We start from the raw sequence: 23441 nt of genomic DNA, 5'->3' as shown, positions 1-23441 counted from the left end.
CTTTGCACAGTATTTCTGGTACAGCCTTAGCATTACCCTATACATCTGCAGCTAGGCTTAACTATTTTTAAACTACAACCCTGTTGCAGTGGAGGGCAATATGCCCTTTACCTTTCTAACCACTTGTCTGCCACCCTATTGTGATTCATGAGGTAGAACACCTAGACCCTTCTACACTTGTCTGCAATCTGTTCTGAACTAAGTGCCATAAAATAGGACTAAATTGGAAAGCTATTTGTCAACCAGCACACACTTTAACTGCCCGATTTATATTGTACTATATATATATATATTTCCAAAATGTTATGAACATTGTTGAGCACAGTTATCTCCTCCAATATAATGTAAAAAAAAATTATGGATTATGATTAATGCAAGGACATCAGTCCAAAGTATGCTCATTGATTAAACAATTGAATTTGCAATTGTATATTGTTTTTGAAAATGCTCAAGGTCCAAGCTGCAAAATACTACCTTTTAAGTCTAGTGTGCCATTATATTGCTCTACAGTTGAACTTAATTTGAATGCGTGTTGTTTAAGGGGGAAATCCTTTTAAAACCGAGATGAGAAGAACTTTTTTTCACACAGAGAGTGGTGAATCTCTGGAACTCTCTGCCACAGAGGGTAGTTGAGGCCAGTTCATTGGCTATATTTAAGAGGGAGTTAGATGTGGCCCTTGTGGCTAAGGGGATCAGGGGGTATGGAGAGAAGGCAGGTACGGGATACTGAGTCGGATGATCAGCCATGATCATATTGAATGGCGGTGCAGGCTCGAAGGGCCGAATGGCCTACTCCTGCACCGAATTTCTATGTTTCTAAATATTTGTTTATCAAACTGCTTGTATTGCAAATATTCCAGTCTCTAGGAATTTTTATTTTGCCTTCCACCCTCCATAGCTTTTTCTTCTATGTCCCTGTTGTGGTTCAGTACTGATGATCATGGTAGATATGTTTGAGCAATGTATGTATTTTCTTCCATTTCCCATCCGCACACAAAAATATCCACCTTGCAGTGTTCACTGCTGTCATTAAATGGTATATATTGAGAAATGTAGTAAAGGAAATATCACCTGAAAATTCTAGGAACATTATGGATAAATTATGCTGAGTGAAGCAATGGCTGATTCCTGTTAAAACACATCTCGCACATGAGCCAAGAAGAGGACTCCAATGGGAATTAAAAATCTGCTTTTATCAACACATTTGGTTGTAAAATTGTCCTTTGAGACACAAATTAAGTTTATGTAGTAATGCTGGATAGATTATCTGCACAACTGGAATGTGTCTGCATCAAACAAGTTCAAACTGTTCTGAAAGTTACATTTTTAACCTACTTTTAAAAATGCAATTATCTAACATACTTAAAAAATATATAATTCCCAAGCTTTAGAATTGATATAGTCAATGTAATTAATCTGGTTTGCCTCGGGCTTCGGTGATGTTTGACGGGCAGATTTTTCACACTGCCAATTGAATGTTTTCCAATTGATAATTCGGTGCACTTTTAATTGTATTATTTTTCCATGTAATGCAGTAGTATAACATTTCCATCAATCCCTGTAAGTTTAAAAAGAGTGTGGGAACCAGGGCCCTTGTAGCGTAAGAGTGTGGGAACCATAGCCCTCATGCAGGAAGATTGTTCTCGATGTTGGGGAAGTCCAGAACAAGGGGTCACAGTTTAAGGATAAAGGGAAAATCTTTTAGGATGGAGATGAGAAAAACATTTTTTACACAGAGAGTGGTGAATGTCCAGAATTCTCTGCCACAGAATGTAGATGAGGCCAGTTCATTGGCTATATTTAAGATGTGGCGCTTGTGGCTAAAGGGATCAGGGGGTATGGAGAGAAAGCAGGTACAGGATACTGAGTTGGATGATCAGCCATGATCATATTGAATGGCGGTGCAGGCTCGAAGGGTCGAATGGCCTACTCCTGCACCTATTTTCTGTTTCTATGTGTCAAAGGGAGCATGTGAACCCATGGCCTTTCAATGTTAAAGGGAGTGTGTGAAGCGTGTCCGAGGTGTGTATAAGGGAGGACCCATGGCCCTGGATGGGCTGGGACCTGTGTTCCCACGGTGTGCAAAGGGGTGTGGAAGTCATAGTCATCTTACATGGGATGGATGCCTGGTGAGCCCAGTGCCAAACCACTGAATACACAAATAATTATAAAGTGTTACTGTGCATTATCAAACTGCTACTGTGTTACTGAGTAGAGATGCCCTTATGTTTTATATAAAACAAACCAAATGTATCTGTATCTAAGATAGTCACAAAATGCTGGAGTAACTCAGCAGGACAGGCAGCATCTCCGGAGAGAAAGAATGGGTGACATTTCAGGACAAGACCTTTCTTTCGTCTGAGGAAGGGTCTGGTCCAAAAACTTCACCCATTCCTTCTCTCCAGAGTTGCTGCCTGTCCCGCTATGTTACTCCAGCATTTAGCGTCTATCTTCAGTGTAAACCAGCATCTGCAGTTCATTCCTACACATTGTATCTATCTAAATCGTTGACGGCCATCAGCGTTTAAACCAATGCTTGAAAGTGAACACAAGCAAAAGAACAAAGTGATCGAATCATTTGAAATTTTGTAGTTCTGATAAGATTTGTCTGTGCTGACTGTAAAATCTAAAAAGTATTCCATATTAATCTCTTCCTGAGATAGTGTTATGATTGATGCATTAATTTAGGATGTCATGGTTTTTTCACTGCTTACATTTGTTACATTAATGTGGTTCAGTTTTTAGCCATGTTTAATTGTGGGCTTTTTTATAGGTGGTAAATGTGTACCAAAATATTGCAGATGCTGGAAATCCAAATGAAACCAGTAAATGCTGGGAATACTCAGCAGGTCAGCACATCTGTGGAGAAAGACATTGGTTAATAACATTTGATGAAAACTTGCAATAATTATAGATTAAACTTTGAACACCCTGAGAAGGGAGGAAAGAAGCCAAAAGAGGTTTCTGATTGTGTGGAAGAGAGAGCATGGGTTGTGCAATATAAGGAACAAGTTGGGAGGAAGCAAAGTGCAGCGTTACGATCTGAAATCACCTAAGACTGCGAAAGCTGGAAATCTGAAATAAAATTGGTTGCAATCCTGATTAACTGAAAATGTTGAAATCAATATTGAGTCTGAAAAGCTGGGAAATGCTTTCCTCAGGTTTATGTAGATTTTGGTGGAATAGTGTCAGATGCCAAAAACTGAAATCAGAGCTGGAGTGAAATGAAGGATTATAGTTACAGGAGACTTGAAACTTGGGGTCATGTGGACAGAATGAAGTATTTCTATAAAGTGCCACATAAGGTTAATAAACAAAATGAGAGCATCTGTGATTGGGGTAATTTAAACAAGTGTGGAATAAGAACTGGCTAACACACATAAAACAGGAATAAATGGGTCATTTTTGTGCTTGGAGGCTGTGATTAGTGGGATACAGGAGGGATCAGTTCTAGTTTATATGAATGATATAAAAATATATGAGTCCTGAAAACTGTAAATGTGTCTAGTTGGGAAATGATTTTCCATCGCATGCCAGATGAATTCCCTCTGGAAATGGAAGATTGATTGTTTCCGTTACTTTTATGTGCAATAATTTGCAGATCATACACGGTGTGAGTTTTTCTTCTCATTCCATTGCCTCCCCCCATCTTGACCCTGTCTTGGTAGTTTCGACCCAACACTGTTAAGGGGTTGTCCCACTGTGGCGACCTAATATGCGAGTTTGGAAGAGTTTGCCCTCGACTCAAACTCGCAGTATGGTCGACACGTGGTCCTAGGAGGTCCTATGAGGTCACTGGAACTCTCCTTCATGCTCGAGGGAGGTTCCTGCAGACTCGCAACCTCCGTTTGGGCGAGGAAACATTTTCAGCATGTTGAAAAATATTAAGTGAGTAAGAATTGGTCGGCATGGTTCTTTTGAGCTCGTAGTGCAGTGGAGTGGGGTCGCTATGTACCGAAAGGAGCGGCAGTTCAGGAATACGGTGTGATTTAAAAAAAAAAATGTTTTAAGTCATTCACATTTAATAAGGAATTCCTGATGAGGGTAGTAAATTTCTCATTTCAGAAAGACCTGCATTTTTTTTGAAAAAATACTTCAGTGACTAAATGAAGCTGGTCGTTCAATGCAAAATATAGACAAAGTTGAAGAAAGCAAGATATTTAATGAATGAAAATGGAAAAAATACAATAACCATTTTCTAACATTCTGTGTTTTAATTTAATTTAAATTTAATTTAAATTTAATTTTATTTTATTTTGTTTGAAATGGAGTAATAACTTCCAAATGTAAGGATATCTTTAATCTATTGTTTTTAATTTGTTGTTTTAGTGCTAGTAGACAGAGAATTGTAGAGAAAGGGCATGATTAAAGCCCTAATGCCAAGAAATATCACTTCATCTGAATAATATCACATGATATTGAATATCCAATACAAAAAAGAGAAAGCTTTATATCTTAACTAGACCAAGTGCAGACCTGTTGGGTCCCGTTCCCCCAATGCAATATTCCACCATTCACCCATAGCCCCCAACTTCGCAGGCGCGGCTGACGTTATTAACGTTTAAATGGCAAAAACTTGTAAAATATAAGATCAATGTGAACGCATCTCACTCTCCATCTTCAATCCCCTAACCCTCTGCTTCCTCACTTCCTTCCTCCTCCCTCCTCCCTCCTCTCCTCCCTCTTCCTCCTCCCCTCCTCAATTTCCTTGCCCTTCCTCCTCCAGTCACCCTACCCATGTCCTCCTCCATTCACCCTCATCCCCCAGCACTCTCTCCCCCTCCTCTTCACCCTCCCTCTTCTTTCCCCTCTCCTCCCCTCCCTCACCTCTCCCTCTCTCTCCTCTCCCTCCCTCTCCTTTCCCCTACCCACAGTCACTGCCTCACTCCCTCCATAACCCCTCTCCCTTCCTCTCCCTCAATCCCTCCAATCTCCCTCCTCACCTCCCCATGATCTCGATGTAAACCACCGCCGACCCCGTTTGCTCCACCACATCAGCGATTAAGTTGTAATTGAGGCGGGGGCTGTGGGGGGGACGAGCCGAGCGGTCTGGAACCACGGGAGGGAGAGGCCGAGGTTGTGGCCTAGTCCTTTCCCCGGGTCCCACTCCTCTTCCTCCCCACGGGCCCACTGTGGACGCGCGGGAGACTTTCATTTAATTTAAGATCCACGCGCGCGAATTCCCTCAGTCACTCCCTACTCCCCTCCTCTCCCTCTATCCCCATGCTCCCCCACTCCTCACCTCCCCCCTATCCCATCCCCCACCCCACATTGAAAATCAAGATGTTTTTAAAAATGAAATTTCCCCCCTTTCCCATCCCCCCACATTGAAAAGCGCTTTAAAAAAAAAATTGGAATTTGCGATGAAAACCGCGTTTTTTCTTTAGCCAACCTAAACACATTGTAAATGGAAGAATTTGATTAAAACTGATTTTTTTTTTAAATCGTGATTTTTTTTTAAATGTAAATGGGATTCGGGATCCCATTGTGACATCATTGTGACGCAGCTGACGGGCAGGGCATGTGGAAAAGTGTTAAAAAGTGGCTTTTCTAAAGTTTAAAATGTCAATAATTTGCAAACTATAACATAAATCCGAATGACACTTGTCCCTTTTACATCCCAGGACAATGGTGAGTAATGTGGGCCAAAAATTGTAGTGGTATCGTGTACCGCTTTGGCGGAGTTTTGAATCGTCAAGCACTCACGAGCTTACATACAAACAAACAGAGAGTTTCAGTAATAATATATATGGATAACAATCTTCCCATGTTTTTTTTCCATGGTCAGTTAATTATTTTTGAGAGCTGGAATGAGATCTGATGAGAACAGGGATAGATACTTGGTGACATTAAGTAAGTAAACCGTTTGGTATTTTCGTTTGGTGGGAGAGGTTTTGATTAACAATTTAGGTTTGATGAACTGGCTTCAATATTTTTGCAGTAGAAGACAGCGATTCAAGTGGAACATGCTTTCTTCCCCTCTCCATACCCTCCATTCTTTGTTTGTGTATCCACAAATCTTTAACAGTATTTTTTCGTATCTTACTGATTGCCATTGCGTTTGAACTCCTGTTTGTGGGCAAATGACTCAAAGCTTTGTCATATTTAGACTGAGGAAAATTTATATATTCTATGATTGTAGATAAACAAAGATACTTGTGTGACTGCCATTGCATAAAGTGAGGAGGAGTATTGAAATGGATATTGTTCCACTTTCTAGAATTGAATACTACATTTGCTGATAGCTTTTTATGACGTACATAAAGCAAAGTGCCTGGAGGAACTCAGCGGGTCATGTAAGATGTGTAGAGGGGAATGGACAGACAACCTTTCTGTCAGGGAAGGTCCTTTGCTTTTTTATGCAAGGTTTCACAGTCTCTTGACCCTTTGCTTATAACATTGTGGCTGATTCCTGCAGCTGCTTAATTGGAGAATATCTACATGTTTTCAAATAAATATTGAATCTTCTTTCTTTGCAGTATTATACATCATCTAACTGGAAAGTATTTTGTATATGGGCAACCAGTGGGTCAATATATGTCTCCTTTTGAAAAATGGTATTTTGCAAAAGTGAAATCCTTAAGATATCTTTGTTCATGAGAAATGTGATCGCAGTTCCATTTATGGCAGGCTCACTGTGGCTATTTACCAAATTTAATGTGCAGAATAATAGCTGAACATTTTCGAAAGCCATATTGAACTTGCAGGGCTGAGTTACCTGGTAGGAGCTGCTTGACTGGTTATCCCAAACCAGAAATGTGCCCTATTCAAGTGGAAGTGGAGTAACATCACATCCATTTAGCGGTAGCTCTCAATATATAAATCACTTTAAAGTGTTGTATCTGCAGGTTTAATATGAAGCGGCTTTGAAATAACCTAACTCAAGTTCCCTTCAATGTTCCATGGAGCAAAATTGCTTATCAGACTGGCAGCATATTGTCCATGGAGATCATTGATATGGAAAATGAATTCCACAATAATAACGAGTTATTTTGCAGCTTTAGCTAAAACAGATTTTCTGACAGCAAAACCTTAATTTGTGATTGATAACACCAGCTTGGCTGTACCACTCATTACAATTAATGTCAAGACGATTGCACGTCTAAATTTCAGTTGTTCATCATTTCTCATTGCTAGCTAGTGGCAAAAACAAAAAAACTTGCTGACCATGTATTTTGTGACTTTGAAATGACATTTTAACTTCGTGCTCATACTTAAAAAGCGACTAGATTTTACTTTTGAATACAGTGAGCTAGACCCCATTTTTTGTTGGTTAAAGTAAGTAATGAATCGGTAAACAGTTTTGCAACAGACATTTGTAACTATGTGGAGAGTGAATACATCAAAGACTAATTTGATAGCTACATAAATAAAGAATGACTGAGATCTCTATTCCGTAATAAATAGTTGGATGTAATCCATGCCATATAAACTAGAACATAATCTTCATTAAATTCTAATGCAATGCTGAGAACTCCCTGTATATTTTTGTAGCTCGGCAAATTAATATAGTATTCACAATAGAATATCAAACAAAGCTTGGAGCTGAATTGAACAGATAACTGATTAGACCATAAATATTGCTTTAATTTCTGCAAATTTAAGTGAATTTTGATCAGGTTTGTGAATAGAATATGAACTTTAATGACCTAATGGAAAACGAATGAATAAATAAAAATAAAATAATTTCTATCCTCTTTAAGATTTTGAGATTGCTACCTTTATTGGAGTTTTTCCAAGATGATGATCAAGTTTACATGCTGCATACAAACCTAACCTCAAAATCCTGTTCAAGAGTAGATGAAATGAATATTCCAACAAATATTTTAGCTACAAACTAAACAATTGGCAATGTGGCTAGTGCATTAACAACAGACAGCTCTCCCATTGTGTGTGCTGTGTGCATTGTTGCTGTTTGCAGCTGTCTGGTTCCTGCACAGATCTGGCAGTAATTCGCGAGCAGGAGCACTGCTCAAGACTGGACAGTGTGTATTTGGGTCGGTCATTTTTGTGGGAATGGAGGGTGATAGGGTGAAGACAGAAGGGATTTCATGGTGGCATCAACTTTTTTAAAAATATTTTTTTAAAATTTTATTAGAAGTTAATACAGTACAAAACAATACAGTGTACCTAATTTTAGGTGCCAACTATGTCATAACGTATACATTATATGTACAACCTCTAGTTTTATGTTTTTGAAAAGGAAGTAAAAAAAACAAAAAATAGAGAGAAGAAAAAGAGGAAAAATAGACAGTAGAAAATAGAAAAACGTGAAGTGTGTATGTAAGGAAAGAAAAAGTAGAAAATAGAAATAGGAGAAAAAGACCCTTAAAAAAGAAATTATCAAATATTTGTTCGGAGATGTAAATCTATCCACGACCTGACCTGAAATCAGTAATCTTTACGGTACTGCTGCATCACATGATTCCAAAAAGTCGATGAAAGGGGACCAACTCCTTAAGAATTGGTCATATTTATCTATTAGGCGGAGTCTCATTTCTTCAAGATGTGCTATGTCCGTCATATTCCTAATCCACATTTTAATAGTTGGTATAGCTGTATTTTTCCAAAATTTAAGTATCAATTTCTTTCCAATTATTAACTCATAATTAAAGAATACTTTTTGGTCTTTGTTTAAATTGATATCTTCTACTATTATTCCAAATATAATCCATTCCGTATTAGGTTCAATTCTTGACTTGAAGAGCTTTGTAAATATATCAAATATATCGCTCCAAAATTTATTCAACTTTGCACATCCTACAAATTAATGTGTTATATTGGCATTTTGAAACAAACATTTATCGCATCTGGGAGAGGCGTTTGGGTAGGATTTATTCAACATCGTTTTTGAATAATATAGTCTGTAATAATTTAAATTGAATTAAATTATGTCTTGCATTAATGGAACAATTATGTGTGTTCATCAGATACTTTTCCCATCTATCTTTCGGGATCTTTATCATTAGTTCATGTTCCCAATCTTCTCTTAGTGCCTCTGTTGAGGGTAATTCTCTATTTAATATATTATTATAAAAATATGATGTTAGTTTTTGTGAATCAGCCTTAATATTCATTGCTTCTTTTAAAGGGTCTAAAAATATAGTTTAAAATCTATGTATATATTTCTTCATAAAGTCACATATCTGTATATATTTAAAATATTGATTATCCTTCAGTTTAAATTTTGATTTTAATTGTTGAAATGATAACAATTTGCGCAATTCATACATATCTCCTACTTTCCTATTCCCCAGTCTATCCCATTGTTTATATGTTTTGTTGATAAGAGATGGTTTGAATGCAGGATTGTTCAATATTGGGGTTAGTACTGATAGATTATTTAATTTCAAGGATAATTTTATTTGTTTCCAAATTCCTATTGTATTGTGAATAATTGGGTTCTTCTTATATTATACTATTCAATTTTATCAGTGAGAGCAGGATCGTTCCTATATCGTACGGGAAACACTCCTCTTTCACCATTCTTATCCACTCCGACTGGTGAGTGGAACTATCCAACCAGTACATTATGTTCTTAATATGCACTGCCCAGCAGTAATACGTAAAGTTAGGTAATGATAAACCCCCAACTTCTTTAGGTTTACACAAATGCTTTCGTTGAATTCTGTGTGCTCTATAATCCCATATAAAATTAGTGATATTAGAATCTAGTTTTTTTGAAAAAATATTTTGGAATATATATTGGGATCGCTTGAAACAAATATATTAATTGTGGTAAGAAAGTCATTTTTATAGCGTTAATTCTACCTATCAATGAGAGCGGGAGCGTTTTCCAAAATTTAATCATAACATTCAGTTTATTTAATAGTGGCATAAAATTGGCGCTAAATAATGATTTGTGTCTTCTCGTAATTTGAATACCCAAATACTTGAATTTTTCTGTTGTAATTTTAAAAGGGAATTTTAATAAGTGTCTCGCATCCTGTGGTTTTAAAGACATAATTTCGCTTTTATTCCAATTTATTCTATATCCTTTTCCTTCATACTAAAAGGGTAAGTTGTATAAAATGATCTTTTCATTGACCAGCAAATAAGAGGTGCCAGTAGTGGGAAAAGGAGGTCTTGGCTTAATTTAAGTTTTGTTGGGAAAGTAGTATTTTGGATGAGTTGGAAAAGAAGATTCATTAGATTACTTTAACTGTATGGCTAAATTCAACCACGTGTCATTTTCCTGAGCAAATAGAAGGACTGATGCAATATATTGCTGGAACACACAGAATCGTTTGAAAGTTGGTCATCTGATGCAATAGACTTAGATCAAAGCAGACTGGATTCAAACAACAGATCAAGTCTGTCACCTTGTTCATTCTATTTGGTATAAATCCTCATTTTGCCAAGACTTGTCAAATTAGTTCTGCATTTATCTAGATCTGACTGTTCTGATTGAGCTTTGATTTTATTATTTCATATTCATTTATAAGTCTACAGTAAATCTGTGGAACTAATCATAGAGGTGGTGCTTGTTTTTTTAAACAAATTGGATTACTACAGGGCCTTATTGAGACAATTTGTTCCGTTAAGAGCTTGGTTTTGTTTCTATGTAAAACAAAAAAATAAATATAAGAGAAAATAAATCTGTGGAATACGTAATCAATGTGGCTTTCTAATGGAGCAAGGCAAGATTGAAATAAATTGCTCAGTATTTTAGATATTTTAGGAACAATTTACCAAACAAGGAAGTCAAAAGAGTAAAGATAGACATAGAAAGCTGGAGTAACTCAACGGGACAGGCAGCATCTCTGGAGAGAAGGAATGGATGACGTTTCGGGTCGAGACCCTTCTTCAAAAGGGTGATTTGCCTTCTATTGAAAATACCCAAAGAAATACCTGCCCCATATTTTTGTTCTGAGCATTCGCTCCTTGAAAGTTTATAATCTGAATGCAAGCTGTCTGAAAAGAATGAAATTGTTACTAAACCCAATTCTTCCAGGGATACATTGCAACCAATGACTGAGAACTGGATAAATTAATGCGTCTTTAAAGAAATCAACTGTCCCATGTTTGCATTATGCATATATAGGAGGTATTGTAGACCAATGCAGGCAGTTGTCAAGAAATACAGTGGGATCTTGATCAGTTGGGCAAGTGGGATGAAGAATGGTTTATGGAGTTTAATGCAGGCAAGTGTGTGGTATTGCATTTTGGAAAGTCAAAATAGGACAGGTTCATCACAGTGAACGGTGGAACCCTAGGGAATATTGTAGAGCAGAGAGATCTAGGAGTATAAGTACATAGTTCACTGAATGTAGTGTCAAAGTTAGATAGGGTGGTGAAGGAGGCTTTTGGCACAGGGGTCTTCATTAGTCAGGGAATTGATGTCAATTGGATTGTTAGGTTACAGTTGTATAAGATGTTGTGAAGCCTTACTTGGAGTATTGTGTTCAGTTTTTGCATCCTGTTAGAAGAAGGATAACATAAATCTGAAAAGAGTGCAGAGAAGATTTACGAGGATGTTTCCAGGACTAAATGACCTGAGGTTGGGGAGGCTAGGACTTTATTAGACAGTTAGATGGGGAGGAAAGGTTTAGAGGGATGTGGGACTGGTTTAAATGGGGCATTTAGGTCTGCATGAACATTGGTGTTTGGAGCAATTTTCCATTTTCTAGCTTTTGAACAGGATGGTAATGTACAGCGTTAAGCTCAGTGTGAACTAATGGCTCTTCATACGCTGAAGATATTCCTGCATCCCTGACCTGTACATTTTCAGCTTTATGTGAGTGTTGATGCTACTTTCTGGATTGATTCATAATAAGGAATTTCATCCATTGGGAACTTGATGAAGGAAGTTCATTTCTATTTGGGAATGCTATATAGCCAGGAGTCTTATCTAAATGGGCTGGAGTCCCAAAAGTGAAATAAATTAAGAAAATTCAGTTCACAAGAGTTTTCAAATTCATTTTTCGTAGCAATGTAGCTGAAGGTGAAAATGTTGCCGGTCTCCATTATTTATTTTTAAGGAATTGTCAGCATTTTGCCATTGGGGAGCCATTATTTAAAAAAGTTTAAATTATTAGGGACTATTCCTGTAATTTGTATTCATATTTTTCCAATCCACTAAATAAGTGTGTCCCAAGAGCATCCACAAAAAATGAAAACTCAAATTGTAACTGTTAATTAATCCTCATAAAAATGCAAATTAATGTGTTTCAAGTGTTGAACCCAGGCGAACAGTGGTGAAGTTGAAATATGTACTCTCTTAAGTATCTGATAACAGATGTTGTTTTTTGTAGACTTTATAAAACGTTATGAATGACTTTGAACATGAGATAAGAAACAGAAGCTGGGTAAGCCATTCGGACCCTCAAGCCTTTTCTGCAAATCGACAGGATCCTGGCTAATCTTCTACCATGGACATAATTTTTCTCCTCAAGCTCAATCTCTGTTTTGAATGCAATCAACGATTGCGCTGTTGCATTCCTCCAGATTAAAGAATTCCAAAGATTCACTGCACTCTGTGCAGAAAATGTCCTCCTTTTCATCCTTTAGGAAGAGAATATGTCACTTGGTCCTAGACTTGTGAAACCTCTTTCCTCCAATTACACTGCCAATCCTTGCGGCAGGCCGGCGGTCGGAGCTCTTCTCCAGGGATCCCCGGTGAGGGATCCCAGGCTCCGGAAGGTAAGTTCACACCGCGCCCGCAGCTAGAAGCTCTGCAGACCACAGTTTCAGGGTGTTATAGGCCGCAGACTGGGGGTCGGAGCTCTTCTCCGGGATCCCCAGCAAGGGATCCCAGGCTCTGGATGGTAAGCCCACACCGCGCCCGTGGCTAGAAACTCCGCAGACCACGGCTTCAGGATTCAGCGATCGGAGCACTCCTTTCTGGCGTCCCCCGGTAAGGGTTCGCCCGCTCCGAGATGGAAAAGTCCACGCTGCTCCCGCTGCTGAACCTCTGGGCCCGACTCCGGGAAAAGCTGCTCTAATCCATGCTCCCCACCACCCACCACATAAGATATACCACTACACTATACAAACATTTGGACACACTAAAAAAGACAAAAAAAGTCAAAATAACGAACACGCTGCTGACAGGGCAGCCGTCTCACAGTGCCCCCACCAACCGACTGATGGTCCAAATGGCCTAATTCTGCTCCTTTGACTTCTCTTGAACACATTTTGAAGGTAAATAGTCTCACATTTGGTTTGTTAAAAAAAACGAATAAATTCACAGATGAGCAAACATTGGATATCATTACTTGAGTTCTGTTACGTAGAAATGTACAAGTTAGCAGCCATCAATTCTGCAAATGTTGCTACAATTTGGTTTATTACTGGCTAATTGATAGAGCAATGTAAGTGTGGTTCTGCTGAGTCATTTCCTCTTCTGGTATATGTCCAACTGCAAATGTTCATCTGGTTGCCAAACATTCTGCCCATTTAATAGTTTTATTTAGATTATTGATGTTCACCATTACATTACACTCGCACATTTTGTTGGTGAGATCTCACTCGGAGTATTGTGTGCCATTCTGGGCACCCGGCTTTAAGAAGGATTTCATTAAGCTAGAAATGGTGTGGAAATTACTCACGAGGATTTTACCGGGGTTGGAGTTATGAGGTGAGGCTGGTACTTTTTTTTGCTCAACTTGCAGAGGTAGGGATTAATCAAGGATATTTGGTATGGCTTTGTTAAGGGGAGATCCAGTCTGAGTAATGTGAATTTTTTGAAGTACCTAATGAGGGTAATGTGGTTGTTATAGTCTATACAGTCTTCCCATGTGGGAGACTTGTTCAAATTGGAAAAGACCATCGGACCAAGGGCTTTTTGACAAATTGACTCGGTAATTGGAGGCAGAGGATGATGGTTCAGGATTATTTTTGTGGGTTGGAAGCCTTTGACCAGTAGTGACCCACAGAATGTTTGCCGTTTGTTATATTCGTCAATTATGTGTATGTAGGGAGTGCGATTACGTTTCCAAATGACACAAAACTTTGACATCAAGGAGGTATTTTTCAGCTACAGAATCCACTATCAGTTGGTATGATGAGTAGAGCAATGGCTAAGGTGATTAAGAAGGATACTTGCCTCGATAAGCTCGAGCATAGACTTGAAGAGTTGATAGGTTATAATACAATTAAATAAATCATTCGACGGGACACAGTATCATTGGAACTCTCTTCCCTCTTAGGGGAGCAATTATAACCAGATGATATCGGTTTAAGGTAAGTTGTGGGAGATTCAAGGGGATTGGAAGGAAGAATTGTTTCAGCCAGGAGTTGGTTGAAAGTTGGAAGCACTACCTGAGTGGGTGGTGGTGGCAGGTATTCTTGCAACACTTCAGTAAAACTAGATCAGGTGCGGTCCCGTTGGACGTGTCCCCCAAAGCAATATTCCAACAATGACCTATAGCCCCCAACTGCCCCGGCGCGGCTGACGGGTTCCCGTTGTGACGCCAGAGATCCCCGTTGTGACGCGAGTAACAGCAACCCTCCCGCAACTGCGCAGGCACGACCAGCAAGTTGGAGCGCGACTGCGACGTTTTTAAAGTTCAAAATGGCAGTAACCTGTAAAATATAGATCAATGTGAACGCATCTCAGTCTCTGTCTTCAGTCCCCTATTCCCCACCTCCATTATCCTCACCCCCCTCTCCCCACGCTCCACCAACCCTCCTCTGCTTCCACCCCTCACCCCCTCGCTCTCCTCCGCTCCTCTCCTCCCCTACTCCCCTACTCCCTCCCTCTTCTTTCCCCTACCACAGTCATTCCCTCCCTCCATAACCCCCTCTCCCCCACCCTCCTATCCCTCTATCCCCCTGCTCCTCCACCTCCCTGCTATCCCACCCTCCCATTCTTCATCCTCACCTCCCCCACTGCCCTCCTCTCCCTCTATCCCCCCCCACTCCCTACCTACCCACTCCACCCTCCTCTCCCTCTACCCCCCCCCCTCCTCCCCCACTCTCACTCCTCACCTCCCCCACTTCCCCCTCCATACCCCTCCTCTCCCTCTATCGCCCTGCCCCCCACTCCTCCCCTTTCCCACCCCTTCACAATGAAAATCGTGTTTTTAAAAAAAAATGGAATTCTCAATGAAGATCATGTTCTTTCTTTAAAATAACCTAAACAATGTTAGATGTTTGATTAAAATGTTTTGAAAATCGCGATTTTTTAATGTAAATGAGATTCGGGATCCCATTGTGACGTCATTGTGACATTGAACGCTGCTGACAGGCAGGTCTTTTACATCCAAGGACAATGGTGAGTAAGGTGGGCCACTAATTGTAGCGCTATCATGTACCATTTTGGCGGGGTTTGTGAATATTGCACACATGCACACACGGGTACATACAAACAAACAAACAAAGATGTGAGTTTTAATAATATAATTATAATTGTGTGTGTGTGTGTGTGTTTTTGTATACACACTAAACCAAGTGGGACCCAACCCCTGTCACATGGGAGGCCTGATCCCCCAAAGCAACCCATTCTCCAACGTAATATTGCACCACTCACCCATAGCCTCAACGGGTGGCCTGGTCCCCCAACGCAATATTCCTCCACTCACACAGAGGCATATCCCCCAGCACTGCCTCCCCATCCTCTTGCTTCGAGGACTTCAAAAAAAATAATGCAAAAGCAGTTCCCCTGTACTGTTTTTAAATGTTAAAAAATTGCTGGCAGGGCTGAGTGTTCCTGGATTGCACCTTTGTTGCAAGCAGGTCCAGCAAAGATTTGGATCCCAATAGCTCCTAAATTTTTCTTAAACTTGAATTTGTAAAGCTGAAAATGTTAATAAAAATATAACATAAATCTGAACTAAACTTGTTGTCAGGATCTCACTCACACGCTTAAGGACAGACATCCAAACAAGATGAGAGTTTTAGTAATATATATACTAGATTAAGTGGGACCCGTTGGGTCGCTGTCAGACGGGAGACCTGAATCCCCAACGCAACGCATTCCCTAAAGCAATATTAAAACACTCACCCGTTTCCCCCCCCCCCCCCCCCACCCAACTATTCAGGGGCGTATCCCCAGCACTGCCTCCCCCTCCTGTTCAGGTAAAATCCTGCTGGATGGACTGAGTGTTCCTCGATTGCAACTTTGTTGCAAGCTGGGCCAGCAAGGATTTAGATCCTCATAGCTGTTACATTCTTCTTAAACTTAAATTTTCAAAGTTAAAAATTATAAATAACGTGAAATATAACATCAATCTGAACGAAACTTTTTACGAACGACCACAGTGGACATTAACACATACACCTAATCCGTTTTGGACTACATAAAATTCTGCACCGTCACAACCCACAAACAAATAAATACCTTCCGTAATCAGAAGCCGTCGATGAGCAGAGAGGTCAGACTCTTGCTGAAGGCTCGCTTTTAGATCCGGCGACGCTGAGGGATATAGCTCATCCAGGGCCAACCTGAAAAAGGGAATCAGGAGCGCAAAACTCAAATACAAACAGCAGATCGAGGAGCATTTTCAAAACGACTCCGACCCCAGACGCATGTGGCAAGGCATCAAGTCCATTGCCGACTACAATAAAGTTAACACCAAGATCCCCTCCCCCCCCCCCCCCCAGATAACACCTCCCTTCCTGACGAGCTAAACTACTTCTATGCTCGCTTTGATTGGGACAATAAAACACCAGCTATCAAAGCTGCCCCACCCCAGAATGAACAACCCCTCAGTCTCTCCACCTCTGCTGTACAAGGCGCACTGAGCAAAGTGAATGAGCACAAAGCTGCCGGCCCCGATGGCATCCCCGGGCGTGTGCTGAGGGCATGTACTGGACAACTATCCCTGGTCTTAACTGACAGTTTCAATCTGTCACTGGCCCAGGGTGTCGTCCCTACTTCCCTCAAGACCTCAACCATTGTGCCAGTGCCCAAACAGTCAGCTTCAGGGAGTCTCAATGACTTTCGCCCAGTGGCACTCAGCCCCGTCATTGCGAAGTGCTTTGAGCGGCTGATCTTGGCTCACCTCAAAGCCAGCCTCCCCCCCACACTGGATCCCCATCAGTTTGCCTACCGGACCAACAGGTCTACAGAGGACACCATATCTGCGGCCCTACACTCTGCCCTGACCCACCTGGACAACAACAACTCCTACATCAGGTTGTTGTTCATCGACTTCAGCTCCGCATTTAATACTGTCATCCCCGCCAGCTTGATCACCAAACTCAGCGGACTTGGCATCACCACCTCCCTCTGCAATTGGACACTGGATTTCCTCACCAACAGACCCCAGTCTGTTAGGATCAACAACTTCACCTCCTCCACTCTGACACTGTGCCACAGGTGTGCTCAGCCCTCTCCTCTACTCCCTCTTCACCCATGACTGCGTCCCTATGTATGGCTCCAACGCCATCATAAAATTTGCCGATGACATCACGGTGGTAGGACTGATCAGGGACAAGAACGAATCAGCCTATAGGGAGGAGGTCCAGAACCTGGCAGCCTGGTGTACCAATAATAACCTCGTCCTCAACTCAAAGAAGACGAAGGAAATCATCGTTGACTTCAGGAAGACCAGAGGTGGCAGACATACCCCCATCCACATAAATGGGACTGAGGTGGAGTGCGTCTCCAACTACAAATTCCTCGGGGTACACATCTCAGAGGATCTGTCCTGGTCCCTCAATACCACCAAACTGATCAAAAAGGCGCAGCAGCGCCTCTATTTTCTGAGGAGGCTTAAGAGAGCTCACCTGTCCCCCCAGATCCTGTCCAACTTCTACCGCTGTACCATCGAAAGCATCCTGACCACCTGCTTCACGGTATGGTACAGCAGCTGCACCACAGCTGATAGAAAGGCACTACAACGGGTGGTGAAAACCGTTCACACATCATCGGTGCCCCGCTCCCTGCCATGGACACCCTCCACCGCAAACGGTGTCTGAGACGGGCCGGGAAAATTATCAAGGACCCCTCTCACCCTAACCATGGACTATTTGCCCTCCTCCCATCAGGGAGGCAGTCACAGGAGCCTCAGGTATCGCACAAGCAGGCTGAGGAACAGCTTTTTCAATAACACCATTACACTGCTGAACTCACAGTCCCGACGCTAGCTATCTTTTATACTCTCCCATCTGTATACATTTATTTGCCTATGTACCAGTTTAATTCATCCACAGTGCACATATTGTTTAACCAGTATTTTTTTATTTCTGCTATCTTGCACTCTGACCAGACAGTAAACTGCATTTTGTTGTACCTGTACTCGTATTTGTGCAATGACAATAAAGTTGAATCAGGACAAAGTTGAGTAAGGTGGTGCAAAACTACTGTGTACTGTTTTGACGTAGGTCCCAGATCACATAGATAGATAAATAGAAACAAGACAGGACTTTTGGTAATATAGAGAGGGGGAGAAAGAAGTAGGTACCCAGGGCCATTGTCGACACGGTGGACCTAAGGGCCTCTTTCTGTGCTATTTCACTCCATAACTTCAATCCGCTATTTGAGTATTTTGGTTTTACAATTTTGGCATCGGATGGCAAATAATCCTTTTAGAGACATGTTTGGAAAATATCCTAATATGGATTTTTGCTTTGGGATGGGATTGCCTCAATCATATACATTACTCTGCTGCTATGCTTTTTTTAAATGTGGTTCTGTAACATAATCCAGGTTTAGCCTTGAATTTGATCTGTGTTGTTGAAAAAGCAAACAAATATGGAAGAGATTATACTGTTAGGTTTAAAGACTCCATCCCTGATGCCATTTCCTCTTAATTGACAGCTTCATAACCACTTTATATGAAAGCATGAAGCCAATTGTGTTTTTGTGCTGATTAAAGAAAATGCTTTTAAATAGGAGTAAATTATAACCTGTCTTTTAGTAGTTTAAAAATGATTCCTCTGTCTCCCTGAAATAAATATACCTGTTCCTCTAGTGGCAGTGTCTATTTGTACTTTGTTTATGTGGCCAGATGAGAACAAACCTGATGTGATTTGGCAGGATTGAGAGTCTGCTGATTTTCTTTCTGACTGCAGTGCCAATTTCAGTTGCAAATCAAGAGTGTTTTAAAAAATACATATTCAGTTCCCTTCATAATGTTTGGGACAAAGACCCGTCATTTATTTACTTGTCTCTGAACTCCATAATTTGAGATTTGTAATAGAAAAAAATCACATGTGGTTAAAGTGCACATTGTCAGATTTTAATAAAGGCCATTTTTATACATTTTGGTTTCACTATGTAGAAATTACAGCAATGTTTATTCTGTACATAGTCCCCCCCCCCCCCCCCCCCCCCCCCCCCCCCATTTCAGGGCACCATAATGTTTGGGACACAGCAATGTAATGTAAATGAAAGTAGTCATGTTTAGTATTTTGTTACATATCTTTTGCATGCAATGACTGCTTGAAGTCTGCGATTCATGGACATCACCAGATGCTGGGTGTCTTCTCAGGGGATGCTCTGCCAGGACTGTATTGCAGCCATCTTTAGCTTATGCTTGTTTTAGAGGCTAGTCCCCTTCAGTTTTCTCTTCAGCATATAGAAGGCAGGCTCAATAAGTGAGTTTGGTATACCGACTGCGCATGCCCAGGTCAAAGGTCACTATGCATAAACAGCCCTGGAAAGCAGTGAAGCAGTTGACCTGCATTTCTTCCGTTTTTTCCAGCTTTGTTCCTGCTAGGTAGGAAAATACTGCTTTCAAACTATAAAATAGTTGTATTTATTGTTCCTTTGTTAAAAGCTAAGATTATTTTGTTGTTTTTATTGCTTTATTATGCTTTGGTGAGTGAGCGAGATCGTGCTCGTCCGTGGTCGGTGTTGGGCCCAGGTCTGTTGAGTTGCTGCTGGGCCATTCCCGTCCCCGTCCCCTTCCAGGTGTCCGGGCTTACATCCGGCGTGGAGACAAGGCCGAGTTGCTGCAGTGCCTTGTGTGGTATGGCTGATGCTCGACTTTCGCTGGCGCCGGGGGGGTTGGCCGCTGGCGGTCCCTGGCCCGACGGGGAGCGGGGTCGGGCTGGGGTTGGCACTTCTCCACACTGGCTATGGGCTTGGAGCTGGTGTCGTCGGTCCTGGCCTGTCGGATGGCCCAGCGAGAGTTGAGCTGGGGTTTCCGCTTCTTCACCGCACTGGTTGTGACCGATGACACCAACGGCCCCAGGCCCACAGCCAGTGCGGCGAAGAAGTGGAAACCCCAGCTCAACTCTGGCTGGGCCAACAGACAGACCCGGGAGGGACGGGAATGGCCCAGCAGCAACTCAACAGACCCGGACCCGAACCGACCACGGACGAGCACGATCTCGCTCACTCTCCAAAGCATAATAAAGCAATAAAAACAACAAAATAATCTTAGCTTTTAACAAAGGAACAATAAATACAACTATTTCATAGTTTGAAAGCAATATTTTCTTACCGAGAAAAAATGGAAGAAATGAAGGTCCACTGCTCCACTGCTTTCCAAGCTGTTTATGCAGTGAACTTTGACCTGCGCATGCGCAGTCGGAATACCGAACTCGCTTATTCGGTTCAGATCGGGTGATTGACTCGGCCACTCAAGAACTTACCGTTTTTTAGCTTTGAAAAACTCCTTTGTTGCTATAGCACTAATTTTGGGATCATTGTCTTGCTGTAGAATGAACCGCCGGCCAATGAGGTTTGAGGCATTTCTTTTTTAACTTAAGCAGATAGGATGTGTTTATACACATCAGAATTCATTATGCTACTACCATCAGCAGTTGTATCTTCAATGACATGAGCCAGTACTTTCAGCAGCCATACATGTGCAGGCCATGACACCCCCACCAACGTGCTTCACAGATGAGGTGGTATGCTTTGGATCTTGGGCAGCTCCTTCTCTACTCCATACTTTGCTCTTCCCATCACTCTGATATGTTAATCTTTGTCTCATCTGGCGACAACAGCTTTTTCCAGAACTGTGGTTGGTCTTTTAAGTACTTATTGGCAAACTGTAACCTGGCCATCCTATTTTTGCAGCTAACCAGGTGTTTGCATCCTTTGTATTTCTGTTCATGAAGTTTTCTGTGGTCTGAAGGCCTGTGGTCATTGACAAATCCACACCTGACTCCTGAAGAATGTTTCTGATCTGTCGGACAGGTGTTTGGGGATTTTTCTTTATTACAGAGAGGATTCTTCTGTCATCAGCTGTGGAGGTCTTCCTTGGCCTGCCAGTCCCTTTGCAATTAGTAAGCTCACCAGTGCTTTCTTCTTAATGATATTCCAAACAGTTGATTTTGGTAAGCCTAAGTTTGACTGATGTCTCTAACAGTTTTATTCTTGTTTCTCAGTCTCATAATGGCATCTTTGACTTTCATTGGCACAACTTTGGTCCTCGTGTTGAAAACAGCAATAAAAGTTTCCAAAGGTGATGGAAAGACTGGAAGAAAGAGTAGGTGCTGAGAGCGCTCTTATACCTGCATTAAGGAGGCAATTAAACACACCTGAGCAATTAGAAACACCTGTGAAGCCGTGTGTCCCAAACATTATGGTGCCCTGAAATGGGGGGACTATGTATAAACAGTGCTGTAAATTCTACAAGGTGAAACGAAAATGTGTAAAAATACCCTTTAATAAAATCTGACGATGGGCACTTTAACCACATGTGATTTTTTACTATAACAAATCTCAAATTGTGGAGTACAGAGGCAAATCATGTGATTTTTTACTATAACAAATCTCAAATTGTGGAGTACAGAGGCAAATCAATAAATGACGGGTCTTTGTCCCAAACATTATGGAGGGCACTGTATCAGATTACCCCAAATGTTTTTATGAGCAACATATTGACTTTTCACTTCCAGTTCATTATAAATGCTCCACCTGCAGCTATAGATAATGAGCTCTGAAGAGATTGTTCTTGTTTTTTTGTTTCACCCTGCTCTACATTCAGCAAGTATAGTTGGCTCTAGAAATGCACGACTGCCACTGACTCCCCAGGGAGATTGCAGCATTTAATATTGTAGCTGGAGGCTGTGTATAATTATTTGGTCCTGTGTTACATGACAGTTTTCAATAAAAGTTTCTCCCTTTATTCTCACAAATAAGCTACCCAGTAATGGTAAATAATTTTGATGCAGCTTCCTTATGTAGTTTAAAGCATATGGATCCAAGTTGTTTGTCTTTTGTGCCGCACACATCTACTTTCCCAGCAGTTTCTGTATATTTCAATGTGTTCAGCATCAATGACACACCACTGTGGCAAAATGCACTTTCCGGAGATAGCCTATTCAAAAATGTCGTCTTATTGGCTCTGAAAGGCAGCAGCACTTAATTTACCTGGAACTATTGAAATGGAACTGAATTGTCTGAAATGCAACAACATTCTGAACTCACCTGATTTGTGATTTATAAATGCGCATATTGTTCACAGAAATTTACAGCACATGGTGAGCTATTAGACCTGTCATTCCCCTGCTGGCTGAAAAACAAAATATCTGAATGAGAATGCAAAAACCAAAAAAATAGAAGCAGGGATTGTATCACTGGCCTTATAAACCTGTCCCATCATTCATTTAGGGCATGGCTAATGTGACATTAGCTTCTGATCTACACTCCTGTCTGTTCCCCATCTTTCTAGGCTCCCTTTTATACTCAATCTTGCACTTGCATAGAACAGTATAGAGACAGGGACAGGCCCTTGGCTAACCATGATGCCAAACTAATATATCCCATGTCTGCACATAATCTGTATTCATGTATTCAGTCCCTGCTTGTTCATGTGCCTTGTCAAAATGCCTCCCAAATGTTACTGTTGTGCCCGCTTTTACCACCTCCCATGCAACTTATTCCAGTCAACTATCACAGACTGACGCTTCAGAGAAAACAACCCATGTTTGTCCAACCTCGCCTTGTGGTTAATATGTAAAATCCAGGCAACGTTCTGGTGAATCTCTTCTGCACTCTCACCAAAGCTTGCATATTATTTCTTTAGTGTGGCAACCTGAGCTACAAATGTGGCTTAAAATAAAAGTTTTGTACAACTGCAACATGGCTTCCCCACTTTTATCCCCTGTGTCCCAATTAATGAAGACGGGCATGCCATATGCTTTCTTCATCAACCTACCTATGGGCACGCCCTTTCAGGGAGCTATGGACCTATGCACAAGATCCCTTTTTACATCAGTGCTACTAAGGGTCCTGCCATTTATTGTGTACTTTCTTCTTACACAAAGGCACAAAATGCAAAACCTTAAGAATATTAGAGTCCACACGCCATTTCCAAACTGATTTGTATTCACTCTCTTGGTGGGGGGAGGGGAGGGGAAGCTCTCCTAAAGTCTACTATCAATTCCACTGTCTCAAGAGCATTGAGCTCCAGGTTGTTACGAAGGCACCAGGATGTCAGCTGTGTTACTTCTTGTATTACTGTGTTACCAGCCTCACATGCTGCTTCCTGTCTGTCAGGAAGTTGGTGATCCACTGACAGAGGGGTTCAGGCACAGTCAACTGGGAGAGTTTGGAGTGCAGCAGCTCTGGCACAATGGTGTTGAATACAGAGCTA

At 41.2% G+C, this 23441-nt stretch overlaps 1 protein-coding gene across 1 annotated transcript in view; it reads left to right on the top strand.

Moving 5' to 3' along the window:
- Positions 1-23441, top strand: part of snd1 (staphylococcal nuclease and tudor domain containing 1) — a 736770-nt gene that overhangs the window by 212737 nt on the left and 500592 nt on the right. The window lies entirely within an intron of this gene.

Source organism: Leucoraja erinacea, chromosome 22 (genome assembly GCF_028641065.1).
Source record: "Leucoraja erinacea ecotype New England chromosome 22, Leri_hhj_1, whole genome shotgun sequence".
Taxonomy (NCBI): Eukaryota; Metazoa; Chordata; class Chondrichthyes; order Rajiformes; family Rajidae; genus Leucoraja; species Leucoraja erinaceus.
This window is presented reverse-complemented; position numbering and strand designations above follow the sequence as displayed.